This window comes from Periplaneta americana, chromosome 16 (genome assembly GCF_040183065.1).
Source record: "Periplaneta americana isolate PAMFEO1 chromosome 16, P.americana_PAMFEO1_priV1, whole genome shotgun sequence".
Lineage (NCBI taxonomy): Eukaryota > Metazoa > Arthropoda > Insecta > Blattodea > Blattidae > Periplaneta > Periplaneta americana.
This window is the reverse complement of record NC_091132.1, coordinates 162,844,431-162,849,413: the sequence shown is the minus strand read 5'-3', so window position 1 is coordinate 162,849,413 and position 4,983 is coordinate 162,844,431.

Here is a 4,983-nt window from a genome sequence, read left to right as displayed (position 1 = left end):
TATGTCCATATATTTCGTCCATTCCTTGTCCTTTCACCTTTATATTTCACATTTTCCACCCATGCTCGAATTCTCAGAAAAAAAAAAAATAGTTGCCATGACTTATGCCTCATATTATTTGCATTCCATCTTATTAAATAAGATTATAAACATACGGTCACAAAAACAATATGATATAATTATTAGCTTTTGTGAGAAAGAAATAAAAAAAATTCTATCCCAAAGCAGTACACGATATTTAAGTCTACAGCTGCAATGGAATCTTGCATTCTGTAGCCTATATTTTAAGGCCACAGAAATTGAAATATGTCCGATAATATTATGTTTGACAGCGGAGGGATATTGAGCAAGACATGGAAACCAACTTTCTATGTTTTTAAAACACAAAGAAGATAAATTTAATGTTTTCCAAACAGTTACTTGTAATAACTCGTTACATTGAACTGTTCGCTATATACATTATAACCTAAATTGGGGCGCAGTGATTGGAGATTTCTTCTCTGTGCTATAAATATTACTAATTACTTTTATAAAGTATGTGGCAAGAGCCAGCCGACTGCTAGCGATATGTTAGTGAACGATAGTCCTACCAGTACAATATTGAATTGTCGCCACTATAATATCCGAGCCATTGCAACTTTTGTTCATAACCCGATATCACTTTCTATCGTAGGTCCAGAAATTCATCACGGTATTGGATGGGCACTAGTCCCAAACATTTCCAGAAATTTCATGAGAAAATTCCTTCCTCAAGACTAGGACCCAAATTTAGAAGCCTTGACTAGAACCAGCGCTTATTCTAGTCCTAGCCATGATGTCTTAAACCACACCCCTCTCGTGTAGTCACTGATATGACGTGTGATTGTTTATCTTGATTGGCTTTATTTTCTCACTGTACAATATCCCTTGACATTTTAACATGTTATCTGGAATTACTTCACTACAGTTATAGATTCCTTATGTCGTGTGATGTGGAATGGTTTTGTAACTCTCCGAGTTAAAAGTCTTTTTATAAGTAATCAATATGACATAGCAGTGGCCAACGAGTTGTAAATTATTAGTATAATAACTCGTTGGCAGTGACAGTGAGCGCTAGTAAGGGAAATACCAACGAGTTAGAAAGAGAAAGATATTGAGTGGTCATTGCGCCGGCATGTTTGAAGTAAATGAACTTATGCGCCCAAAACAAAGTGGGCGTGGTGATAACTGACATTAGAATCGTCAGCTGTCTTAATTTCGTTTGCATAAATCAAACTGAAGTGGAAAAACCTAGTATTTCGTCAAATACGTGCTAGGAACTTAATCTAAACTTATGTACGCTAAATTTAAAACACTTGAGCTATTCCTAGAAGGAATGCTTAAAAGAATAACCTAAGCAAAATTGTCATGTAGTATATGACAAGAAGTCCTAGCAAATATACTGAAGAAAATGTTAATATTCCTAGGTTCTTTTAAATGCGACCTGCAAGATTGCCTATAAAATGAACGAGTATGATTGGGATGATTTTATTAAATTGTTTTCCCAGTCTCTACACGTTGCAAAACTATTTACTATACCATAAGATATAGAATGAAAGTAGGCCCTATCTGTAGTAAACAATCTTTACCTCCAAGCTTGTAACTTGGGTGAAACATGACAAAACACGCTTTCAGTTTTTTTGTTACAGTAAGGTATAATTATTATCGAAATGTGAACGTGAGGCCAACAGCCGGCTGGTCTGTCTGAGCCTTTCAAGGGCTGTGGTACCACAGATAATTATTAGTGTATAATTGAGCACCCAAGTACAATAATGGGATAAATAGTTACGAAATATATTCATACTTACCCCATTATTGCACGTGGGTGCTCAATTATGTTCTTCCATGTCCTTCCAGTCAAAATACTAACAACAATACGACGTACCCCAGAGTTTTGCATTATTTTGGATGCGAGTGTCGAAATACAATTTTAATATTTGATTGCTATTACTAGGTTTGAAACGGAATTGTAGCGGTTTTATCCGTATTTAGTTTAACTTTATTACTAGTGAACCATTTATTTGATTAATCGTTTGTCTTCGAAATAGGCCTACTTCTTATAAGCTACAGCTCATCGTCTTCTTGTATAAGCAGTAAGGACAGAAGTAGCAGAAATAAAGGATGCCGGTTTCGAAATACAGTTTTAATATTGTATTGCTATTTGTTTTTCACTGGGTCTGAGACGGAATTGTATTGGTTTTATCTGTATTTAGTTTAAGTACATTACCAGTGAACCATTTATTTTGTTTATGCCGGGCGTTGTTACACATTTATGCATGAAAAAAAAATGCTGCTAATTAACAAAACTATGGACTTAACTTCATAAAATTTACATGAAATATGATATATCAGTTGTCTTTTTCCTTTTGGCATTGCAGTTATATGCAGTACACACAACAGGCATGTTTTTTCTTCGTTTTTTTTTTTTTTGTACTTCTTACCTCCGTTATACAACATTGTAAGCAGACGAATTTTTACAAAGGTGGGCGCTTAGCTCAGATCTGCCGTGTTTCGCGGTGGCACCGCAAAGGGCACTATACAGGACAACATGGCCACTCTATAGTCTTCTGTTTCTAACTCGGGAAACCGTGTGTTTTTTTTTAAAGCAAGACGTAAAGCGCTGCAGCAAGACCGTTCTTTTATTACATTTGCTTCACCATCGCTGCAGCAGCGCTGTAGCAAGCGTGCAGCAAATCAAAACTTCGCTTTACGAGTTTGCTGCACGTAGAGTTGGGCAACACGATTCTTTTTCAGAAGTCGATTCCAACGATTCAATCACACATTACGAATCGATTCTAACGATTCGTTCACGATTCTTCTCAGTCTGCGATTCCAACTATTCTTTTGAATCGTCAACGAGTTCACGATTCTTCCCAGTCTGCGATTCCAACTATTCTTTTGAATCGTCGCAAGACACTTTCCTTTGCAAGCCACGCGTAAAACAAAAACGTTCTACATCTCTCTCATAGATGGCATAAGAGGCGAGACATTGGATTGTCTCTTTCTCATTGGCTGGAACCAACGAGTTAGATACTATAGAGAGGACAAAGACCTCAGAAAGTTGAAGACAATTGAACATTGGTCCGCCATGTTTCGGTTAGTCAAAACAAAGGGGCGTGGCTCGGATGTTGTAGGAAATGACTGTGATGAAGTTAGTATTATTGTGAATTGAGTTACATATTAAGACTGTGTTAATAAGTAAAAAGTAAAATACACACAAAACTTTACGTTTTATAACAGCTGTAGGCCTGTTTTATTAGTTTCACTAAATATAGCCCAGATATTAAATGACAAGCTATACTCGATGCAACCAAAGCAAAGCACCTAAAGACGATGAATTTAATCGGCAGAGGAAAAATAAATAATTTTTTGACTTCGTCACAAATTTAATTACCTTACAGCTAATCTAACCTAATATGAAATCATGTAATTCAGTGCTCACCAGGTGATATCAAGAGAGACGACGTATGTAACTAATAGTAGTAAAATATAGGAAAGGTAGTGGCGAAAATTTAAAAAAATATCCAGTAATTAAGTTATTGAGAAAAATTCATTTGAAATTGGAATTAACACAGAGAACTTTTGAAAACTGAAATTATTAAAACTACAAATAACCTCTTAGCATGCAACATAATAATTAAAGAATGACACTAATAGAAAGTTACTGATGATCATAACTCACCACATTTATTGAAACGATAAGATACTTACGATTAACATTGTTATCAGAAACAACAGGAGCCACAGCTAGCTACACTTCTTTTCGCGTGATGGAGACATCATGTAGTCTATTATAGTTTGAAACAAATATTGTCGCGTGATGGAGACATCGTGTAGTCTAATATAATTTGAAACAAACATTGATCTCACACGTGTCTCGCAACTAGGCAGAGTCTTTTGCAGAATAAAACTGTTCTTACATTATTTTGAACAATAATGACAAATTGTGTGTGATGCAAGTGCTAACTTTCCTCTTTTGTAACAAAAAGAGCCCTACGCATTAATAAAAAGAAAATTGGAGTAGGCCCTATAAACACAATAAATACTAAACTCTTGATGGTACAGACTTATTAATACAGATACTTCGCTTATGCTCAGTCCGTCTTATCTTATAATTCTCTGCGGCAATGGTACCTGTATTGAGAGGGTTTAATTATCCAGCAACGAATATTATGATTTACGGTACATTTAATTTAAATCCGAGGGAATGAGACATTTTTGGAAATTTTAAAGTATAAATTATTACTTTTTCATTTATAAATCAGCTTTTTACAAAACCTATAGCGAAATGTTTAAATTAAATATTGATGTATCTGAAAAATATAATACATGTACCAACTCGTTACAGTGTACCTTTGATAAGCACTCCTTGCGGAGGCTGGCGGTACTATAGACCGCCATGTTTTTTAGGGAACGATCCATAGTACTGTTGGCCTCCGCAGGGAGCGCTTATCAGAGGTCTTTAGCCTCTCTATAGTATCTAGCTCGTTGGCTGGAACCATTCAGCATGACCTCCATTAGTCTACAAAATTACCCAAGATAATGTCTCTAAATTATAATTTATCAACTGAACCTTATTATGAAGTACATTTTTTGCATTACATCTCTATTTAACTATGCAAATTTCAGGTTTGTGTTCATTATTTTCCATACTTAACAAATGCAGTATATATTTTGATTTCACTCTCGCTCGGGAGCATTCGACACGGTTCGGATATGTCCGTTGACAGGTTACATCAAACAACGAATAGAATCGTGGGTTACGATACCATGCCGATTCCTTAATATTCTTTTGAATGACGATTCGTTACGATTCTTTTGAACGACGATTCGTTACGATTCTTTTGAACGACGATTCGTTGATACCACGAATCGATTCTTACGATTCTTTATTATTAGTCGTTCGAATGAACGATTCGTTCACGAATCGACCCAACTCTAGCTGCACGATCCATCATGGCGGAA